Source organism: Fukomys damarensis, unplaced genomic scaffold (assembly GCF_012274545.1).
Source record: "Fukomys damarensis isolate Sample0158 unplaced genomic scaffold, DMR_v1.0_HiC HiC_scaffold_26, whole genome shotgun sequence".
Taxonomy (NCBI): domain Eukaryota; kingdom Metazoa; phylum Chordata; class Mammalia; order Rodentia; family Bathyergidae; genus Fukomys; species Fukomys damarensis.
In genome coordinates, this window is record NW_022900938.1 from 31,321,105 (window position 1) to 31,345,219 (window position 24,115).

The 24,115-nt window shown below is 34.5% G+C and overlaps 1 long non-coding RNA gene across 1 annotated transcript in view; it reads left to right on the plus strand.

The window, feature by feature from the left end:
• Window positions 1-23,784, plus strand: part of LOC104850092 — a 42,689-nt gene extending 18,905 nt beyond the window's left edge. The window contains exons 3-5 of the long non-coding RNA XR_776881.1: window positions 11,973-12,196; window positions 12,912-13,024; window positions 23,224-23,784. This is a non-coding gene — a long non-coding RNA (uncharacterized LOC104850092). The remainder of the gene's footprint in view (window positions 1-11,972; window positions 12,197-12,911; window positions 13,025-23,223) is intronic.
• The last annotated feature ends 331 nt before the right edge of the window (window positions 23,785-24,115 follow it).

A 24,115-nucleotide genomic window follows, 5' to 3' on the forward strand; every position in this document is an offset into this window, starting at 1 on the left:
GCCTCAAAAGTCTTAACCTATCAATTCCAAGTCCACAGTCTCATTTAACTATCACGTTAAGCAGGTCTGAGTGAGTCAAGAATAAGAGGGCACAAGGAAAAATTCTCTCTGTGAGTCTGTAAAACCAGACAGAGTATTTGCTTCCAAAAGGGTAATGGTGGGGCAGGCACAAAATAGGCATTCCCATTGAAAAAGATAGAATAAGAAAAAAAGATAGGAATGGTGTCAAGCAAGAGCAAAACAGAGGAAATTGAATTGGACTTGACCTTAAGGATTGAATATATCCCTCTTTGATTGGGTATTCTGTTCTTTAGGGACCTCAAATGATAGCATCACTTCCTCAGTCACAGGCATCAGCTATGTCCTTCTGCTACTGGGTCCTTGTTCACTCTTCAGACCAGTGGGTTGGACTTGCTCCTCAGGTACTGGGTGGTGGCATCTTGCCCATCAAAACTAAACACAAAAGACAAATAAAAAAGCTTTATTCCGTACCCTGCAATGGGAGTTGCACTTTTGAGGATCTTCCAATTTACTTTAGGGCTATTTCTCTTTTTTCTAGGAAGGTAATGCTGGATAACTCTATTACCCTATTAGAGAATCTCAGAATTCCAAAGTTAACTGTTTCAATTTCACTGTCCCCTTTCCTTTCAGGGTTTCTGTTGGTGTATTCACTTTTCTATTCCTAGCTTTACCTGAGATGACTGATTAAAGCTATAAATAATCTCTCCATGGAGTGATTGTCTTATTGCCTTTGATGTTCTGTTCCTTTTTCATTTTTAATGGTCTGAACATAACACAATTATTTTTTAAATGTTCAAGTTCTAGTTCCTTGTTTTTAATCATTTCTTTAGCTCACCTCTCTTCTATTTCTTTTTATCTCTAAGCAGTATGAAGAAAACAGTTACATCAACACTTTGCTTGAAAATCGCTATGAATAGCCAAGAATGTCAAATACAAGTTCTATTTAAAAACAATAGAACATATTCTGCCAAGTACTTTATGCTGTTATAAGAATACTTCTCCTCCAATTTCCAGTGATGTATTTTTCATTTCCATGAAAAACTTCACCAAAAAAATCCTTTAAGATTTGTATTTATACCATCACTCTGTTTGTCAGGATATATGCGTTTTCTGTGATGACAGAAGCTTTCTCTGTACATCTACTCTTTTCTTTAGAGCCCGCACCAGAATTTGCATTCATATAAGTTGTTCTACTTACGGTCCCTTAGAGGCAATCCAGAAATTTTCCAGCATGCATCTTAAAACTCTTTGAGATTCTATTCATTACCCATCTAGCTTCAAAGTCACTTCCAAATTTCTAGATACTTGCTACAGTAGTGCTATCCCAAGTCTGTATTTTCCTGATAGATCTGCTATAACAAAAATATACAAACTAAGTATCTTAAAGAACGGATGTTCATCTTTTCCCAGTTCGGGGTGCTAGAAATACGAAACCAAGGTGCCAAGAGTATTGGTTTCTGATGATTCTTCCTTTTCTCCTTCTTCAGAGTTTTCTGGCTTGTAGAGAGTCACCGTTCCTTTATGTCCTTTTTTGGCCTTTCTGCTGTGAATATCTGTGGAAAGGTGGGGGGAGGAAGGTAGAGAGGGGGAGAGGTTTCTTGTAAGGACATCAATCCAGCCAGATTAGGGCTCCAGAGTTTTGATGTCATTTAACTTTAATGACTTCCTTAAATGCTCTGACTCCTTAATATTACATTAAATGTTAAGCTTTCAAAATTTGAATTTTGGAGGATCACAGTTTCATCCAAGTCAAAATTTTAACATCTTTTAAGCAAAATCCTAGTAATAACTATTCTTTTCAGACTATTTATTGCTTTTTTTGGTACCGGGGATTGAACATCGATTGCTTTTATTACAAAAGGGATAATAAGATATTCAACGCAGAGGCATGGACCAGTAGTATTTATTAAATAAGAAATATTTAGAAGCAGAGAAGTTTATTGCACTAAATAAAATTAATATAGTACATATCTTGTTAGTGGGCTAGAAATATACATCCAAATCATTTTTTGTTTGAAAATGTATGTTGAGATGTTAAAATGCAGAGTATACTAAATTGGCACACTAAATGGCTAAGAGGACTCATGAAGAAATAGTAATATAAAAGACATTTAGTAGAAAACATACACAGATATTTAATTATAATAACCATGAAGTATTCAAGGGAATATTATTGTTTGATTATGTGGATTATGTGGATTGAATTAAAAATGGATGAAATTGGCTTTATTCCTAGTTGCCTCCATTAATGAATGTCTTTGTCAAGGCAAGGCATTTACTGTATGTGCCTAATGCATTCCAGTCATTGAGTGTACGGCAATCAAAATGAGAAAAAATATATAGAGGGCAAGTGCTGCTGCACCCTACATCGCCTCAGCTTCTGACAAGAGAGAATCATATTTATATAGGGCGATAGCCTTCCACTCAAGTACTTTTCTTCTAGGTTCAGAATTTAGGTCTTCTCTAAAACTCAGGAAGTTGTTCACCATCCACACTGAGACCTAAAGTTGTAGAAATTTAGCACTTTCAAGATAAATTACCTGAATGAGAAAATTCTAATGCATAGTCATGTTTTTAAAATATCATACTTGGTTTGAAAATGTGAATTAGTTCCAACACAATAGACACATAAAAGAAAATTTTGAGCATAACAGAAATCACATTTGCTTATTCATGATTTCTTATGAGAATATTAAATTTAGGGTTGAAAAACTTTAGCTCACAGCTTTTTTAAAGTTTGGTTAGAGCACAGACATGTCCATTTTCATGAATCCTGTTCTCAGGAACTGGGACTGAGCCACATGTCCACATTCTACAAAATATTTACTGTATTATCCTTTATGAAAATGTGTGATAATCTCTGATATAGGTGATTCAGAAAAAGAAGCATATAGCTAAATAAAGTCAAAGAAAAGCATAAAAATTGCACATGTGCCCATATCTTAGGCATGTGCCAGTAACTTTGAGTCACTACATGTGATTTTTGCCTATACCTAGTTAAATTTGGTGTTAGAAGTGTTGATTAGCTTTCATCTACTCTTCAGTACAATCTGGCTAATATGCTTTCCATTAGAAACTTTTTTTTCTAGGTAAAATGCCATTATTGTAGATTTTATTCATATCTTAACCAGTTATCACATGTGAAACTGTTGGGCCACTGTTTTAAATGGCATCATTTTTATTTTTGACTGATAAAAATTTTAGTGTTGTGCTCCTAACTAGCCCCTCCACCCCCATAAGCCCTGTGGTCTGTAGCACATATGTCTGTACAGCAGTGGTCTTCTAGAAATGCCTATGATACATTGTAGCAGAACTGACTATACTTTTTGCATTGTTTTTCAGAAAATTTCCAAGGAAAACTGAGTTTCAACTTGCCAAACTTGTAGCATCTTTATTAACAAACAGAGAACTTAACTTCTTTCTCTTACCTGTCTCAATTTTTCTACTGCCTCACCTCTGTTTCCTAGAATTATCTCTTATCTAAACCACCTCTTTCTGCATCTTTATCTTACACTCTCAGCAGGCTTGCAACTATCATAATTTTTTCCTGTTCCGATGAAGGACAAAGTAGGGCAAAACCCACAATCTATTAAGTCAATAAAAAAGCAAAAATAAACACAATAAATAGTGATTGTGTTAAACTTTACTTAGGAAATAAGCAGGGAGATTAAAGGAAGACAAATTGATTGAAGTCACCGTACAAAGGATTCCAGGAAAGGCTTTCTGAGGAAATGACCTTTGAATTGAGACATTAAGATTAAAATTGGGCGAATTGGTTAAATTTCTAATGGTGTTCTAATGAGAAAGATACTACAGTCAAGTCATTAGATGAGGAATAAGTCGAGTATAATAATGACGTTATGTCAATGCTTGATAATAAATTGAGCAATAGTGTGGTTGTGATTGGGGAAAGTCTCCAACAAGTGTTGTAGTTTCTCCCATCGGTAAGGCAACAATCAGTGTAAGTACATTCAATCTTAATGAAGCAATATTTCAGTCACTGTATGGAGAAGAGGACCACCTAGAAGGCTGAAGTTAATGTTAGCATCTGTGTGTAAGCATGAGTGGCTAGAAATGGAAGGGGTTTACTACTTCAGTTGTCCCACTACTGCCACCGCCACAATAATTACTTCTGCTGTGAAAGTGGGGTTTTCAGCAAAGGATAATAACTAAACATCAGTTTAAAGGCCTCAAATAAATAGGACAACATGTGAACACATTGAGCATTTAAAAGGACTCTAGGAATCCTCAACTTCCTTATTCTCAAGGAGCAGATGTGTTGACTTTGCTTTTAAAAATATTTTTATTGGTACTTTTTAGATACCCAATACAGTTACATTCATCATTGGGATCTTGTACCTTTGTGTGATAGAACTTTAATATTGACATTGGCAACATGACATTGAGTGGGGACAATCATGGCAGTGATTATCAGTCTTCAGCGCTAAGACAACAGAATAGTTTCAATCATTACACTCACTGTCAGTATAGAAGAGACATACATTTTGAACATTCTTCTTAGAACGTTTCTCCAAAATTTAAAGTATTTTATAAAAGAGAGAGAGACAAAGGAAAGAAAAAATAGATCAAGGAAAAGGACATTTCTGAGCCTCCAGCTATCATCATCTGTATGCACGTCTTATGTCTTATCTTACCCATTCTCACAATAACCTTATGCAGTGGTTACCTTTATCTCATCTGCAAACCAGGAAACAGAAACAGAAAGTATTAATATTTTGCCCAAGTTTTCACAGTTTGCCCAAATGAAAATTTATCTGGTCCCATACTAATAGGAAAAAATCCTATAATAGGCTGAACAGATATGGAAATTTTAAAGAGAAAGAAAAAATGAAAAACAGTGAATTCTACCTTTGAGTTTAAGAATTAAAGAAAAGACAGGAAATGCTAGTTGTATGTGAGGTTTCCTTCACTGAATTCATTTTTGTGGACTACCACCTCTGCCAAGATACATAGCATTGGGTTTATTGTTAGTGATTAAACATTCATGCAGACTAGGCTGAATATTCTGAATACAAAAAAGGAAGCCAAATTTCTTTGTTTTGATAACTGTTAATTGGTCACAGTATAATGCCAGGAGCCTGTATTTTTGTAATTAAGAACTAGAGTATCATTTATAGGAAAGAAATCCTGCACCAAAAATATGAAAGGGGATAACTATGCCAGTTGACAAGATGACTATAATGAGACAGGTAAGTTGAGCTTCTTTTGAAATTTCAAGAGTATCACAATTGAAAGTCTAGCTTCATCTTTACTTTTCAGAAGAGTATACTGATATCTCTCTTCCTCCTCTCCCTCTCCCTCCTCCTACTCCTATACCTGCAGCTCCTCTAGTTCCTTCTTCTCTTTCTCCTCCTTCTTTTCATTTTTTGCACATTCAGGAATGAGGCTTCTGATGGTCTAATGCAGATTACTTAATAGAGAAAAAGTATGGAAGTAACAAAAATCCATATCTTGCAGTCCACATCTAATCTATTCTCCATCTCTATTACTTTATTTTTCCTTAAAATTGAGTTTCCATTTTCTTTTAAATCTTTATTTTTTATTGATATTTGTTAGGTTGTAGATCAAGAATGTCCAGTAAAGCCCTCGGGCTCTCATAGGTAAGGCTCTTGGACAGTGACTGTATTGTGGGGACATTATAACTGACTTGTTTTTAGGAGGTAGGGTCTTGGATGAAGAGGGAAGTCACGGGAAGTGCACTTTGGAAGGATAAAACTCACTTCCTTTTCACTACCTTCACTCTCTGATTCTTGTCTGCCGTGATGTGAACATCTTTCCCCCAATGAGGCCCATGTGCTATGCCATTTTCCTCCTTGGAGACAGCCAACCGTGGACTCAACCATGAACCAAAATAATCCCCTTCTTTTTTAAGTTGTGGTAGTTGGTATGGTGTCTCAAGAGAACAGAGTGACTAATACAATGTCTATGATACTCCCCCTATCTTAATCTAAAGGTTAAAGCATGTTCTGAAAACAGAAATTTCTTTGGGTTTGAACCTCCGTCTTCTTTTAAACATTTCCTTTTACTGATACAACATTTTCTTTCTTTTCTATTAGTCTTAAATTTAGAAAATTTTCTGATAATAAGGGTTTTTTTTTGTATTACAAATGCTCTTTGAAATTTTTTGTGTTCTGCGTAAAAGACACATTCCTGCTGCTGAATGTCCTGTTGGCTGAACAGTGTATTAGTAACCAATACGAACACAACAGTGTCTGCTGCACTGCCGGGACACAGTACACCCCAAGCGCAATGCAAAGAAAGAAAGCTTCGCTTCAATGACATTTTTCAATCAGTTCAATCCAAAGGCTCCACAGCAGAAATGCATGAAGGAAGAGCATGGCAGGTGTCAAGTGCTCATCAAAGAAAGGAAAGCGAGGGAGCAGAGTCAGAGTAGGGAGGAACTGGGAATAAAAGCATATCCTTCCAGGCTATGATCCCAGGTACTGCCCTCTCACCAGCAAGTCGGTTATGATCCATTCACCTTCTGAACACATGAGACTTTGGGGGACAATTTTATGTCTAAACCATGACACAGAGCTTAGTAAAGGTTTCAAAAATGTCAGAGAAATGGTATAAAAATACATTTTTTATTTTATTTATTTTATTTTTTTGGTACTGGGGATTGGACTCGGGTCCTTGTGCTTGCAAGGCAGGCCACCAAACCGCTGAGCTAAATCCCCGGCCCCTTGTATTATTATTTTTAATCCATAGCTACAGTCTGTTGAAGAAGGCATACAAAGGTTTTAGTTCAGTGAACATTGTATAAATGTTAATAAATTTTACTGTTTTATTAATCCAGTCTTCATAGCTCTTCTAGTAAATTAAATACTCACTTCTGTGGATTGTAAGACCTTCTACATCTGAGGTGCTCACTAGTAAACGTTTTCTTCTTGGAATGTGTGGAATCTGGGCCTATGACTGCAAAAGTTCTAGATTAGTATGATTTGAAGCAAAGGAGGAGACAGAATACACTCTTTATTAATGAGTAGCCAAGAAAGAAAAAGCCATCACAAACAAATTATTTATAATTTATTCTTTTCTGGCCATTTAAGACTATTGCTTATCTGAAAGACTCAAGTTATTGTTGATAGATCTCAAATTTGTACTTTATACTTACAGTATATGGAAAGAAAAGATGATTATCATCTATAGCTTATTTGTTCTCAAAAGCTTCCCAAAACTGTATTACATATAAAATCCTTTCCAAAAAGAAAACTAATCAAATTTACTCCAGTATGGTAAAATCAATCCAGTCTCATATCTTAGTCTGTTTCTTTCAAGTAAAAAAACAAAAACAAAACAAAACTTGAAACTATGTGTTTTCTCCTAGATAATTTCTAAATAAAATGAAAGGAAGGACTTATAAGAAACTTTATTTCAATGAAGTAGGTAATAAAGACTTGACCTTGAACCCACCCAGTAACTTTGAGTATACCTTGATGAATGTTATGGTATGGTTATTCTGGGCTACTCTCTAAACTGATAATTTCTATGTTATGGCCCTGTTCAGCCATTGAAGGTTAACAAGTCACACAAGACCGTGGTACTTAGAGACTGCTTTGTCCTGATTCAAGTCTCTGCATATTCATCAACACTGTCAGTTTCTCTATGCCTCTTTAATCAATACACAGAAACACCTGGATTCCTTTTGCTTCATACAGTACTTGAGAACTTTTGAAAATTTGAAAGATTTTTGTAGACTTTACCTTCTCACAGAACTGTGCAATACCACATCATTATAACACATATGAATGTACTCAGCTATAGCTGAAAGTTTGTGGCCTTCTTGGGTAATGTATAATTGGCCAATGTCAATGTATGTTTGTCTGTCACTCATTTCTGGGACAATTTCATTTCGTTTTTCAGTACCTGTATTTTTAACAGTTGTGGCTTTTAAGAATTTGAGTACTTTAGAGCAAGATATAGTCAACTCACACATTAATGCTTTGTGCTATGCAAAATCAATAAACATTTTAGAAGAAAAGAATCAATACTGCCAAGACTCCAGTGAACAGAAAATATCTTTGTGCTGAAGATAAGTGCTGAAGATCTGTGAGGAGATCCATAATTGCATTAATTTTATTTTTGGCATTGAGGTACTGTGTGATTGATCCTTATATATTTCCAGCATATGTCTTTCTAATTTCTTATGCTTTTTGGACTGGAACCCATTTTCAACTGTACATGTGTACTGTGTGGCACCTGGAAGACATGCAGAGTCATCAGCTGTAAAGAATTCTGTATAAGACAAATGTTAAAGGTGATTTGTAGTATGATGATTTTTTCTTCTGTTTTTAAATTCACTTTAATTTTCTCAATGAAGAAGTGTAAGATTTTATCTAGATTTCAGAAAAAAATAAAAATTGAAATATAATGGTGATCTAATTTCGAAGCAGCAGAGGAGATGAGGGTCTGCCATTAAATCATCAATGAATTAAATTGTTGGAAAAATAAAAATAAGAACTTTTTTACATCCAACTTAAAATACTGATATGTGATACCTAGATAAGTAAAGAAAAAGAATAGTTATGAGAAAAGGAAAAAAATGGAAGCACATATTTGAAAATAGGGACAGGTAGAGGGGTTGAAGGGAGGGCAGGGGGATGGGGAAAAATAAGAATCAAGATACATCATGGAAAGGTACAACTTCCCAATAAGGAAAGTCATCATAATGTATACCTAATATTTACCAATAAACTTAATGAATAAAATTTTTAAAAATTCATATGCATATCCCTGGAATAAAAGTCAGTCTATTCCAAAAAAGGAAAGAAAAGAAAAGACATAGTTTCAGTAGCTATGACTCCAAATCATCAAACAATGGTGTTAAATTTACATAATTTCTTTACTTTAGAATTAATTGCTTTTAAAAATGTAAACATCCCTGAATTCCCAAACAAATATTGCTGTGTGTGTCAATTCATCTCTATTTAGTATCAACAAATATTTATCCTTGCTACCTGTTGTAGACTGATTTGTATCTCCTTCCAAATTCTTATAAAGCCTTAATACTCAATATAACATATCAGATAGGGCGCTTTGTGGGTAACAGGTTTATAAGGTCATAATGGTGAGGTCTTAATGTAGTAGAAAGATGGCTATATAAAGAGAGGAAAATCTTTCTTGTCCTGCAAACAATGAAAATTTGTAGGAGCACATGGCAAGAAAGTGGTCCTCTGTAAGCCAGGAACAAAGTGTGGCCAAAGCCAGACCCTGTGGACACACTGGTCTCAGCCTTCTGGTATAAAGAATTGCAAGAAAATAAACAACAACAAAAAATCAATTTCTATTTTATAAGTTACCCAATCTATAGTTTCTCTTATTGGCAGCCTCAACTTGCTACTGCCATTGTGCAAAAGCAGCTTCACATATCACTAACCAGGCACAATTTCCACATGTAACTCTGATGATGACTCACCTGCCACCTTCATTCACATGGAATTCAAAGGCCATAGTGATAACTGAAACTTATTGTTCATTGTGTCCCATGCTGTGTGCCAGGAGCACATCCCTTCTGCAGATCATGTCCTCTAACTTTACAGAAACCAGAGTTGTACGAATAGAAAACATGATTTTCCAATTCAGTGTTTGGAAGACACAGCAAGAGAAGTCACTATTGCCATTACGCTTTTGTTAGGAATATAGCACTATATAAATACAGGTCTCTGAATTAATGAAAGTACAGTATCTGAATGATGGCACAACATCATTGTGGAATATTGCTACTTTGCTGGTACTTCAAATGTCTTATTAGGTCACTTTAATATTTGTGGAGATCAGCTGCTTCTTGATAATGAAGTTCATGATATAACCATTGGATTTCACTGTTACAGTCTTGCACTGTCACTACAGTGAAATGAGACTTTTTGTTGGATGCTGCATCGTGTGGAAAATAATGCCTGAGAATTAAAAATTACCTAATTGCTTAGGTAATTTAACTAGCATAGATAGTTGTGCTAGCTGAGGTTATGTAAGAAAAACATCTCTGTCAGGGTGACTCCCCGCCATTTGCAGAACAGAAAGGTCTCAATCTCATTACTTTACACAAGACAAGCATTGGTTTTCTTTAGGTAATAGTGTCATATTAGTGGTTCATTGATATATTGGACATTGAAGTACACCAGTAGGTATATTGGCATTGGCAAGCAGATCCATAAGTAATTCATATTTGTTCATTTGTACATCATGTTAATTCTGGGACGAGGAATGATAAAACATGTCTAATGTCAACTGGTTAAGTTATTTTGTCTTAATCGTTGTTCAGTGCCTCTTATTTAGTAGATGCCACTGGTGATGTAAGATACAAAATTCACCATATTGTGCCCGCTTTTAAATGCCCACTCATGTGCCTCTACTACAGACCTCATCATCTCAGATCATCTAGATTATTTCTTTCTGGAGCCTGACTAAGATATCAAGGGAATTAGTCACACACTAATTTAGGTGACTGCCTTCTATGTGAAATGCATGATCAGGTAGACCCTTCCCAGCTATAGTTTTAAAAAATATTTTCCTATACTTCTGCTTTTTGAAGTTGTATTTTTTTGTGTGTGTGTGGTTCAGAGTCTCAAATTTAGGGCCTCCTGCCTAATAATTAAGCACTCTACCACTGAGCTACACATTCAGACCACAGGAGTTATTCCTTAATGTGGCCAAACTATAGTCACGAATTATTTTAAGCTTCTTGATTCATTAGCAAGCCAAGATTGAGTTCTCTCCTATATTTTCAGCTTCCCCTTTAAGGCTCTTCTCTCTGCCTTAAAATAGCCATAGGTTGCTTGTAACATTGAGTTAGATTGCAAAACCTTAGCCAGAATAATAATTGAATATTTCTTCAAATTTATATATTTTATATATTTGTTCAACATTTATATAGCAAAATCAGTGTGAATATCTCTGAGAACTGGTATGGTGATTTGTATTCCAGTTAAAGAAATTAATACAGTGAAAATAAAACTATTTAAAAGGTTTACATGCTTTGGTGTGTATGATATGGGTTGCCGGACTATATATTCATGAACCTTCCTGGTCCTCCTCAAAATCAGTACCAAATGTATCATTTCCATTATGCACATGGGTTCCTGGGTCTTCAGAACATGTTGCATACTTAATTAATCTTATTGGGGATATTCTAGACATATAGTCATCTACTACATGGTCAGTAGGCAAGCATTTCTTCTCTCACAGAGGTTCATCTACATTCCAGATGCTGTGTCTTGAGAAATGTACATTATTCCATGGTGACTGGTACGGCTTTACCTCAGACTCTCAAAAAACCCTGAATTGTGAGTGGTTATCTGGGACTCTTCATAACTTCCACCCTGAATCTTCTTCTATCACGTATACATCAAGTTTTATACAGTTGTTAAATATTATTACCCAAGAGACAACCTGAACTTTCTGCAGAGCCATTTCCTAATCTGGACCACATTCAACCCTGACAACCTTTCATATTATCCAATATACAGTATGAGGTGATATTTCTAAGATCCCAATATCTTGTGTGTAGAACCTGAAAAAATCTAGCAAGTCCTTTGCTTCCTTTTCTTCAACAGAGGGTGTACAATGTAGAATGTCTTTTATTCTGGGCAGAATAATCTCTTGTGCCCTTGACCAGTAGGCACTTAATATTTGCAATTAATGGCAGATCTCTAAATATTTCAATGTTTTTATGTCTTAATTCCTACTTTTTTCAGTACACATCTTACTAATTCTTCCCGTGTACAAATCTCTTTTTGCTCTTTCCTCTCTGATATCATGATGTCCTCAAAGAACTGATCACATTCTGCTGAATGTTCAAAAGATATAGACTTCTTTAGACTATATATAAAAAAAGAAGGATGTGAGAGTTCATAGAGCTTTGGGGGAAAACTGTTAAAATAAATATTTCTATTTATTCCACAGGGACTGAAATTCTTTTCTTTACTCAGCAGGTCCGAACATATAATAGGAGGGACGGAAGAAAGAGGATATGGTTCTGACCTTGGTGCAACGGAAATATGATTGAAGACAGTGAGAAGGTTTACCTCCAGGAAAAGTATTTTCTAAAGCAGGTCCACTTCAAGCACAGATGGCCTGGATGTAATACTTATGTGATAGTAAAACATTGCTCGAAGCAGCCAAGTGGAAGAGTGGCTGCCATGGAGAATCAAAGGTACCCTGGAAACTGAGTCAACTATGTTCTCTGCAGCAAATTCTCTTCAAGGGAGAGTTGAACACTATAAATCCATTGCTATCCTGAACAAAACAAATTGTGTCTGTTCATCCAGTCTGTCTACAAAGATCATTCATTTTAAATTTATTTGCACTGCATTAATTTCCTTAACTGGAATACAAATCAATATGCCAGTTCTCAGAGACATTCGGGGTAACTTTGCTAAAGAAATGTTGAATAAATATATAAAACATGTAAATTTGGAGAAATATCAAATTATTATTTTGGCTAAGGTTTTTGCAATCTAACTCGGTGTTTACTTCTCACGTCTAGCTTCTGTCCTCTTCACAACATGGCTTTTATGATGATGTATATGGAACGTATGCTATTTTAGGCAAATGCATGCAAGGATTTATTATTTTCTGGGCTTGTTTGTGACTTTCAATGCTTTGAAATGTTTTCCCTTTTAGGATACAAACTGAAAAAATAAACATCACATGGGCATGTACCATATTAAAGAGTTTCTTGGCAGGTATAAAAGATTTTGAGCTTCAGAGCAAAAAATGTCTCCAGTTGCCTGAGTGGGTTTTGGCACCTTAATGTACATGCTTGCCTATGTCAAATATATATGCAACAATATTTAATCTTATTCTTGAAAACTGATGAGAAAATATCTAGTAAAAATGAGAGGCATATTATTTTGTTTATTTTTCAGTTCGAATACACTACTTGCTAAAGTCATGGCAGATGCAGAATACGAATCCTCAAATTTGTGGCCATTCCAGTGGATGAAATAATCATTGTTTTGATCAAGAATTCTTTGTCACTGTAAGTTCGAACTACCTCTCACATTTTTGGGCTTTAACCTAGCATCTGTCTACAGGGCTCTTTACCATCTACTGTTTCATCTCTATATAGTTTTACCTTTCTGTGAAAATCTGTTTATTTTTTGCTGCTTTTTTCCCTAAGGTAAGTTTTCTCTTTTATTCACAAAATTATAAAAAATGATCAAATAGATAAAGTATTGAAGATATATAGGTGGTAATATATATCACATTTTCTTCATTGTTATAGAAATTTAATTAGTAATATTAACAGAAATATATTTTTATGTACTATTTTACAGTGAAAGATGTTCAATTTTTATTTTTTTAGACATTTTCTTAAGAAACCATGTAGACTCTTCAAGAAATCTAGAAGTACTCTTATAACTAAATTCAAGTAACATAGCTGCAGATCCATTACTACATTTTTTTATTGGAGGGAAAGTTATACCTCATTTAGAACTAAGGGCAAATATATTTCCCAAGGAAAGAGTTTACAGATAAATTTTCCATTGCTTTATCTCCTATGTACTCTCCATCTCAGCCCATTCTTAGTTTTCCCTCTACAATTCAATTTTACCTTTGTTAAAGTCACACATGTTTTGGAAACCCATGGACATTTATCGGTTCTTATTTTACTCCTTGTACCTAGTTGCCATGCCATCATTGAACATTCCTCTTTGGTGAATTATGTTTCTATTTTGGCCTGCATGATGCCACATACCTTTTTCTTTTGTGTCACCCTAGACACTGTAACTTGATTTCCATTTCTGGTTCATTTAAACATGCTGGAATTTTAAATGAAGCTTAACTTGTTTTTGCTTACCTTGTCAATTATACTGACCAGCGTTTGCTGAAAAAATAAACTACTACAAAATACTAGGGAACTGCAAGAGTAAGCATATTTTTTATACATCTATGCGGTGGCTGGTTGGCTCCACTGATCTTGGCTGAGCTTCTTCATGCATCCATGGATTGGGAGTTGGCTGGACGTGGCAAACTCAGCTGGGCAGCTTTGCTTCAAAGAGTTGGTCTGTCACTCAGCCAGATGGCTCTGTTTAATATGTCTCCCATTCTTCTTGAACTAGTGGGCTAAACAAAACACGGTTTTCTCATGAAGATGGCAGATGTCAAAAGGAACTAGCCAAAGCCAGACAGCGTCTGTGAGGACTATTCAGAATTGGCATCCCAAGATTTTCCTTTGTATTCCACCAGTCAGAAAGGCTACATATTAGAATCCAAAGTCAGGAAGTATGGAGGTACACTCTACCTTTAAAGCAAGGAAACGTATTATGAAATGGGAAATGATGTGACAGAAGATGAAGAACTGACATCGGAAACTAAATCTTCCATGCTGACCTTTCCAACTCACCTGATGATCTGTATTGCTACAAATAGATTTTATATAGTTTTTCATGTATCAAGATGTTTGTTTCTGTTTCTGGCATAATAATCCTGATATTTGCTTGACTGATCTTTAAAGAAAATAATTTCCTGCAGTCCTCTTCTCTTTTTACAGTATAGTATTCCAACTAACTTTGTGCTTATTTGATGTTTACCTCTTCAATATCCAAGCTGCACCCGAGTGAAATGTATTTGCCACTTTTGCCATTGCGTCATCAGCACCAACAAGTGGTCTTCTGTATGATTTTAATTCAGATATTTGTTGAACTAATGAAAGGAAAAGAATAATAGTGGGATATTGTTTTCACCCAGAAATTATAACAAAGAAAGAATCAGAAGTTTCATGCCTATTTCTTTATGTCCTAGAAATGTATTGTTATTGAAAGAGGAAGACAAAGTTGACAGTTTTTATGAAGTATGAAGTATTATTTTTTATAGTTTAGTTTTCATTTTAAAACAAAAGGCATATTATTGTTAGAGTTTTCTCCTAGTCTACTGTGATCACAGCATCACAAAAGGAAAGGGGCCAATTACAATGTTATTTTGATGATGTAGATGAGGTCATGATTTTGAAGGCCTATTAGCAGTGGAAACAGACCAAATTTGCCTATTAAATTAGAGAATTTACTTTATGCTCAATGTATACTCTATTCAAACATATAAAACAAGGCATTGTCCTAGTAACACCCTAGGAGAGATGTATTAATATTATTCTCCGTTTATGTCTAAGGGAACTAAGGATCACAGAAGTTGAGAAACTTCTATAGTATACAAAAGTACTAAACTGTGGAACTATTAGACTCTTCAGATCCATAGATTCTTGTTGTAGTTGTAAAATCCAAAACTTCTGAGAATGAATATTTTTAAAACCCACTTTCTGCTGGCCTTGGGCTGGGGGTACATCTCCTTGGAACTACTTGCCTAGAATGTTCAAGATCACTGGTTCCATCCCCAGACCTGCAAAACAGAACAAAACAAAACAATACAAAGAACAAACAACTCAGCCACCTTAACATTAAGCTGTACAGCTGATTTAGTCCAAGACTTTAAGATCGTCAGGATATAAAAGAGAAAATTTTCATTTAGGTGAACATGTTTGTAAGCAACATGGAGGATCTTTATAGAAAAAAAGAAAAGAAAATATGTTATTTTGACATTCATATATTTATGCATTTATATCAGCTCTGCAATTTAATATGTGACTCTTGGAAGGGTTTTGAAAGCTTTCTGGACTTCAGTTTCCTCACTGTAAACTGGAGATAATAATAGTACCTATGTCAGAAGTACACTTGGCACAACGTAAACACTTTTTAAATGTAAGCATAAAGTTTATCACCTATTTTATGCTTACACTCAGCATAACCTACTTATATAGTTACTTTTCTATATATCACTATATCTATGTGCACACACGAGCACACACACGCTCACACACACACACACACAGATTATCTTTTTACTTGAAATCACAGACAGAATCTAGTTTTCAACACCATCTGCCCCCCAGACAGTTGTCTAGGGGATTAAACACATATATTACACAAGTGATGATGCAGTAATTTAGCATTTTATATGTTCTATTTTGGATGTCAAACCACGCCACCACCTCTCAATGTATCCTACCTGGTGTCTCAATTACGGTGTTTAGTGTTATTGTTATGTGGTTCATTATTAGCCTCAGAGGAAAAAGTCATGCTATGATAGAGGAGAAAACTGAATCTAGAGTTTGAATATTTATTTTTAAAGGCTTGCATAGCTCAGGACCATAGAATTTTTGAGCTAGAAAGTTATTTATTTTTAGTTTGTCCTATATGTTTCTGGATGTTTATTGCTATACCTGATCTCCACATATCAGTTGCTGGTAGTGTCCCTTTGCTAGTTGTAAAAGTCCACAATTTCTCCTCCAGACATTACCAAATGCCCCTTGTAGGGAAGAACTCCCCCTAGTTGAGAACCACTGATCTAACACGTTTTAACAACATTTAATCTGGAGTAGGTCATTTTAGCACTCTAAACCTCAGATTCGCATTTGGAAAGTTTGTTTAATAATAATAGTGCACGGCACTGTTATGAGACTGGGAAGGTACATTGCAGGGTCTGCATGAAATATATCCATAGTTCATTTCATTAATTTAAATCCTAGAAGTCTCTATTGCTTAAGCAATTAGAATAAGAGAAAATATTAAAAAGCATCCAGAAGATGGGAGAAGACCATGCCTATTTCTTACTCTCTTGCTTCTCTCTCATCTTTGTATAAATTTCCACTCTGTTTAAACCATGATTGCTATGAGCTAAAATTGGCACTATTTTAAGTAACCTTCATACACCACCTCCTGTCTCTTCTAGCAATATGAATTTAAGGAGAGACAAGTCAGAAGTGAAACAGAAAATAAAACACACCAATCAAAGCACATTAGCAGCTGAGTAAAGGCTGGGATTTTGTAGTTAAAAAGAAATTATTTGTCTACACAGTACAATACATCTCTATGTGATTTCAGAGTTCAAGAATTAAGACCCAAATTTAAGGGATATTGTTTTTGATATTTGAAAAATATTATTCTCTAAGTGGATAAATTAAACCATTATTATAGAAATTGATTGTTAAATATCCTCACTATAGCTCAAAAGATTAATAACATGGCCATCTTTATAGACTGAAATTAATCTTAAGTAATTGATTCAGCAAACTGATCCTATCTTCATGTTTTATTGAAACTATAAATAAAATATTAAAATACTGAACTAGTAGTGAATGGCTTATAATATGAAACCAGCATTGTGTATGTCAAAGAGTGCAAGTGGGTCCTTTTCTAAAGTGTCGTATCTTTAAGAAGCAAAGAAACTTTAATCAACATCCTGGAGAATTGAGTTATTAGGGTTAACTTAAATGTTTTGCTTGGCACAGTTAAAAAAATTGATATAAACATGTCTTTGGACATTTTCCTATCTTAAAAGCAAAGCAATTGGATCCTGCAATATTTTGCAATCTTCTTTTTATGCAAAATAAAGGTTGAGGTGGAAATCATTGAACTGAATATTCCCTTCCTTTTCTTCCTTCCTTTCCACTTTGTTATCTTCTTGCTTTCCTGCCTTCTTTTCTCTCTGTCTTTCATCTTTTCTAGATTCGATAAATATTTAATGACTAAAAACCTATCGTAGGTGATACATTTGATTCACCCTCAGAAGCAGTGGGCATCACCAATTGGTTCACCTTTAGGAAACAGCTGATCTCATCATAAGGAAGCAGTAACTTTGACACTAACTGTGTTATAGGTACATTGCTGTACATATAAAATGAGTATTTTATAATTAGTCTAATATACTTGCTCTCGAGCTTTTATTATAACTTATTTTAGAATAGATAACTGTAAACTGCTACACAAAATAAATCAAATGTATTTTATTTGCCTTGTCTTTTCTACACTTGTCATTCTTGATTTCAAAAGAATTCAGAGGGAAAAGTTTCCTGTCCTTATTGCTCATAAATTTTAATATACACACATATATGTACACATATAAACAGAAATACACAGAATATTCCTCCTCATGCATATGCTGGTTTCTTGGACAAATAGTTGTTAAAACAAGTTTTTAAGTTTTATTTACTATCTGTTAAAATAAATATTTGTTGCTCTGATAAATAACTTTACTTAAGTGAAAAACACAGATTTTTTTGTGCGACTCACAATGTTTCACTTTTATGTAGCCTAATTATTTTTCAGACATTTTCTCTCTTATTGTAACTATTTATTATTTTCATTTAATAATAACTTTTTAAGTGTTTTTCTGATATTTCTCTGGGACTTGAATTTCTTTGATTTTTTGTGTGATAAATAAAAGATTATTTTGCTTTCTTTTCCTATTTTATTTCTAAGCTTTTCAGATAAAATACAAAACTATCTTATAATATATATTATAATCTTAATAATAAAATATATGGTAATGATCTTAGTCTTTCCGATGACATACTCAAAAAATATTAAATTTACACCTTCCTGAATTATGGCTGTTGTAAACATTAAGACCTAATTATATTTCAGTAATTTAGACAGCATCACAAACATACATGTAGTAAACATTCTAACTTAAAGATGTATAAAATTGTACTATTCTGTGTATCAGACTATATATCTAGCATATGATTTTACTATGTTTCATATATTTAAAAAATATCGCTCATGAATCTCAAAATACTATCTTCTTGCTTGATGAAAAAGAAAGCTAATCACAGTTTAGCTAAGTAACTTATCAAAGGTCGTATAATCAGACATATCCTTTCTAAAACTGGAATCTGAGACTTTGATTCCTAGTTCAGCAATCGCTGCACTATATCTTTAGCTGAGTGGATGTTCTATCCTTCCAAGGGCAGAATTCATGAAACTGATTTATTTGAACCCATTTCTGTACTTTGAGAATAGCAAATTTATATTTGATTCTTCATGATTGAGTCAGATGTTCAACATTGATATAGTATGCTATTAGCTTAAATTTCATTCTGTGCATATATTTCCAAGAAACACAGGCAAACACATTTCCTAAATATTTATTTCATTTCTCAAATAAAATTTGAGGGGTGTGAAATCTCTTTTATTTCTCTGTGCACCCAGCCAGCCCAATTCCTCACACAGCTTCCCACCACCATTCATTGACTTTCTGGGAAGTTTTCCCAGTTCAGTGTGTGTGTGTGTGTGTGTGTGTGTGTGTGTGTGTGTGTGTGTGTTTATACTTGCAGCTTTATGTGTGCACATGTTGCTTTTTGTTTATCATTTTGTATTCAGTCCCAGAATCTGTTTTTGAAAGGAATATTTTATAAACTATTCTTATTAATGCTCTCATTAAAACTCTTTACAAATAGACAAGAGATTCCAGGATGACTGCTACAAAACAGGTAGACAGGGTGGCTAATTTTTTATCATTGCATTTCTAATCTTCCTTCAGAAAAAAATAAAAGGATGTGTGAGTTTAGTAAACAGACAAAGTGAATACAGAATGCTCCCTATTCTGAGACAGATGTCAGTGAATTGACTCAACTCAGGAATAGTTATAAAATATTCACAAAGCTATCGTGCTGGGAGAGCAGAAATCATAGGCACATGCACAGCAGATTGTAAAATGGTGCTTTGTATACAAATTAGCGAGTATTTCTTTACACTGGATAAAAGATTGTATAACTTGAAATGGAAGACAAAAACCCAGAACTGCTGTAGACAATTCAAAAAATTAAAATTAGGAGGCATTTTTGCTTTTATTTCACTTGATAAGACCGAACTATAGAATTTTACTAAACTCTAAACTTAATGAGAAATAACTCCTAACCACTGTAACTTGTCATATAGCATTCAAAAATAATTCTACAAAAAATCCAAACAAACAAAAAACAATGCTGCAGCCACAAGCAGTGGGACACATTTGTAATCCCAGCTATTCAGGTATCTATGGCAGGAGGATCTTGAGTTCAAGACCAGTGGGAGCAGCATAGCAAGGCAATGTCTCATCCAGCCTGGGCTACACAGTGAGTTCCAGGTCAGTCTCAACTACATAGTGAGACCCTGTCTCAGAAAACAAAACAAAACAAAAAAGATAGTGTCCCAAAATCAAAACAAGAGAAAACTTCAGTAACAGAGGTTTCAGACTGAGCTATTGAGGAGGCTAGTTGATATCCCAATTTCTTTGAGTCATATTATTTCGGAACAGTGTGTATTAACAGTGATATTGAGCCGGGCGTGGTGGTGCACCCCTGTAATCCCAGTACTGGAGAGGCTGAGGCAGGAGGATCGCTGCGAGTGAGTTTGAGACCAGTCTGGGCTACACAGTGAGTTCCAGAGCAGTCTGAACTACATAGTGAGACCCTGTCTCAAAAACAAAAACCAGTGATAATAATGTGTTAGGTATTTTAACAGTTAATCACAAATTGGAATTAGTTTTAGTAAAATGGCTACTATTTTATTTTAGTGAAATTAATAGACTACAAAATTCTTAGAGAGCTTGCTTGTAAAGCAAAATAAAATATATTTAATTTTTGTCTTGGTTCTTAACTTGCTGAATATGGTAGATTTACACTGTTGATCTTCTAAATCTTGCCTAATGTTTCCATAAAACACAGGCATTTATGGTATAAACAATGCTATTGCACATTCCCATCTGGGACTAGCTAGTCTTTGTAAAAGCTTTCCAAGATATAGTCTCTAGCATTTTTAGTAGTATCTCATTTACTTTCTAATGACTTGAATTCAAAGAAAAAAATGAGAAGCTAACCACCAAACGTGTCACAACTTACTTACAGAATATAAAACAGTTCATCTAATTAAAAAAAAAAGTAGTACATCACTTAAGACTTGATAAATCTAAGTACAGTAATGATCTACAGCTGCCGTCTTGGCATGAACTATGCGAAGCACAAGACAAATAAGGACATTGCATTGAATCGCGATTTCAAATTTTGTGCTTCCTATTAGAGAAGCTATAGCACCAAGGATTGCTCTAATCATGAATCTAGCGGATCTTTCTGCTCCCCAGGGATGTCCTGAACTCTGATCACAATATGTTAGACAAAAATTTAGGAGACATCTAATTTGTGCCAGGTCATGGGTGGAATCAACAAATCTGTAGACTCAATAACTGTAAAACATAAACATAAAGGAGGATGGAATTGCCTTAGTTTTAGTAAGTACAACTTTGAGTATTCACCTAGTACTCCCCTAGCCTGAATTCCAGAAGCTAGGAAGCTATGAGATCTGATTTAGCTGTTTCTTCATTGTGTATAAGCTATGCTGATTATAAACCTGTTTGATGTCTTGTAAGAAACTATGTAACTCCTCATTTTCATTGGTTAGAACATCATCTCTGTCATTTGCATCTTTATCTTATATATCATAAGCACACTTTATAGTCTGGGAAGAAACCAAAGTGGAATTAATTAATGCTATATATAATTTTTCATTTTAGCAGATATTCTGAGTGAATAGATCTTTGTGGTTTACTTTGGCCCACATTTTGTTAGGTATACCTGTGTATGCAAAGAATGTAGCTTTTTTTCTCTCATTGAGTTTATTGGTACATTTTTAGGTAAACAGTATAGTTACATTCATCGTTAGGATCTTGTACCTCTACAAAGAATGTAGATTCTAAGTAAGGGTGAATAATTTAATATTTGATTTTTGCTGTGCATTTTGATTTCAAAGGTTTTCTTTTGCTGTGTACCTGGAAAAATCTGTCAAATATTTTTGACTGAAGTAAATGGCTTTCACTGACCATTTAATTAATAATACAGTATGTGAAGGTTAAGATAGGAGTCCTACATGTACTTAAATTACTCATCTTTTCCTTTTTAATTATATATTTCTCTAAAAGGACACAAATATTCAAGATACCATAGAAAATCAAGCTATTTTGGTTCCTATTTTAGATAATATATAGTGTTTAAGAAATAAAAGCTTTATATCTGGATGGTAATTCATAAAATATCTACTTATTGGATACCTGATCTTAATGTGAAAGGATTTAAAAGTAAAAAGAAAGAGAAGAGAAGAGTTACACCATTCGGAGAAGGCGAAAAGAAAAGGGGGGGGCTTAATCAATTCTAGAGCATAAACAAAAATTCTTAAAAGTAGTCTACTCCATGCATCGTGTTTACAGCATGCTGCACAGAGTCGAGCACGGGAGAGAGTTGCGCCTCCCTCAGAAGCTCAGCTGGCACTGTGTGCAGTGCCCAACTGGCATAATAGAAACCCTCTAAGTTCACCCTCCACTCTGTGATGGTTTGCAGTGTTCTCACGATTTACAAAGTATTCTTTTTCTATTTATTAATTTGTACTTTCATAAGAGACTCTTGCTGGCTAAAAGATTCCTTCACCTTTAGATTTAAAACTTTGCCGCTAATATTCTAAATTATTTTTAATTTAATTTAATTTAACTTTGTTAAGCCTTTTTTCTGTTATCAGAACTTTTATTTCTTTCCATCTTGCTACCTTTTGATTGGATGTTTGTTTGTGTTTTTGTTTCTTTGTTTGTTTTTTGGTACTGGGTATCAAACTGGACTTTGTGCTTGCGAGGCAGGCAATGGCAACACTGAGCTAAATCCCCAGACTTTATTCTAACTTCTTTAAACATCCTGATATTTATCAGGAAAACAACAGCAGTAAAAAAATAAACTTGAACCCAATAAGAGATGACTTTGCAAAATGTAGATTAAAGCAAAGTAGAATAAAGAAGTCATTAGTGAGACGATCAAACATCTGAGACTTTTAAGTGTTTTAGTTTAAATTCAATCCCATGAGGACACCTATAAAATATTTATATTTTAATGTCCCCAAAGTAGTTTAATCTCATCTGCCAAGTCACAGCTACAGCAAAATACTGTGTCTTAGGATCAGGCAATGTGCTGAACTCAGCATGTTGGGCTGGATTTCCACAGCCAACATATACCCCAAAGCTTGTGATGGGAAAGTTGTAAGTTAAGGAAATCCATATACTCTCAACCACAGAACTCTCTGAGAAACACTGACTGTCTCTGGATATTTCCTTTCCTAATTGATTAGAAATTAAAAGAGACAATTTGGCAAGCACACATAAAGTGAACGAAGCAACTGCTTGTCCACAATCTTGAAGGAATATCTGTGATTAAAAGTATAAAGTTGTCATAGAAAATTATAGATTATGACGCCCTAGTGATAAGAAGAGCTTGTAAAGACAGAAGGATGGTGGAATTAATCAATCTTAATTGATTTATCTGTTATTCAGAATAACATCATGATTAATAATTATCACCTAACCTCAACTATTTGTACCATTTCCTTTCAGGTGATACTTGTGACATATTTATCAGCATTCACAGTTAAAAAGCTTACATATGTTTTCCCCCATCCATGTAATCTAATCAAAGGTGCCAACCCTGGAACTGCGCCAACACAAAGCTTCGCTGTGACTCGGGTACAGCCTGCACAGTCCATCTAGAGTTGTTGATCTGCTTGATGTCACATGACAGATCCTACTGCTCTGAAAGATGAAAGGATGTTCAAGCCACGTGTCTGCAGATGACAGTTTTCTTTATGATAAACCACAGAGTCACAGCTTGTTAAATAAGCCTGTGACGATGACAAAAGACAAGGCCATCAGTCTGGAGCAGAATATGGCCTAACTGCCCATGACAAACCACACTATTATTTCCTACACACACTGACATCTCATAAAGCATTCCCACAAGTGGTAGCCAGAAATAGTTTCTGAAGACAGCCCCACAAGAGAGTAATAGCTTGCTGCTTATCTTTGAACAAATGAGTGGAAAAAAATCTGGAGTGTGCAATGTAGTTCTCTTACCCTAAGAGATAAAATTGACTTTTTACCTAGGACATTTTGTATGATGGGCCGATTTCACATAACATTAAAATTCTGAGCAGTGACATACAAATGACTATGAGATTCCTGTTTTCAAAGCATGCCAATTTTAAACTTTCTTTCTATTTTTTATAAGTCTGTAGGTCTGCTCTACAAGGTTGTTTCTGTTTATTATAGTTATACCTTAGTCAGTGGATACAACATGCTAGGCTTAATGCTAATCACATAAGATATATCTCATATGACATATATATGACATACGATATATGATATATATATATGTTAATTTTTTAAAACATATATTATCTAAATGTAACTGGAAAAAATGTAACTGGACATATGTTTTATTTTCAACATT